Source organism: Etheostoma spectabile, chromosome 18 (genome assembly GCF_008692095.1).
Source record: "Etheostoma spectabile isolate EspeVRDwgs_2016 chromosome 18, UIUC_Espe_1.0, whole genome shotgun sequence".
In the NCBI taxonomy this organism is placed as follows: Eukaryota; Metazoa; Chordata; class Actinopteri; order Perciformes; family Percidae; genus Etheostoma; species Etheostoma spectabile.
Genome location: NC_045750.1, coordinates 1,776,995 through 1,777,253, shown reverse-complemented (window position 1 = coordinate 1,777,253; position 259 = coordinate 1,776,995). Strand labels below are relative to the sequence as shown.

General features: G+C 29.0%; 1 protein-coding gene across 1 annotated transcript in view; it reads right to left on the bottom strand.

The window, feature by feature from the left end:
- Positions 1–259, bottom strand: part of afdna (afadin, adherens junction formation factor a) — a 137,030-nt gene that overhangs the window by 82,676 nt on the left and 54,095 nt on the right.

Below are 259 nucleotides of genomic sequence, written 5' to 3'. Positions count from 1 at the left end.
TGGTCAATAAACCTCATTTATAGGAAATTATACCTATTTTTTGAGTTGGAAAAGCAGAAATTAGGAATTATTGAGACTAAAATTAAAGGAATGGATGTTGATGATAATCACAGACTGGAATATATCAACTTTTACTCAATACTATTTCAAAAACACTTCACTTTGTTTTACAATGCTATAAAATTGAATAAAACGCCCCAAAATTAATGAGAGTAGAGATTTGTACTTGGCAAAGAGCGTTGGAATCAATCATGTTATT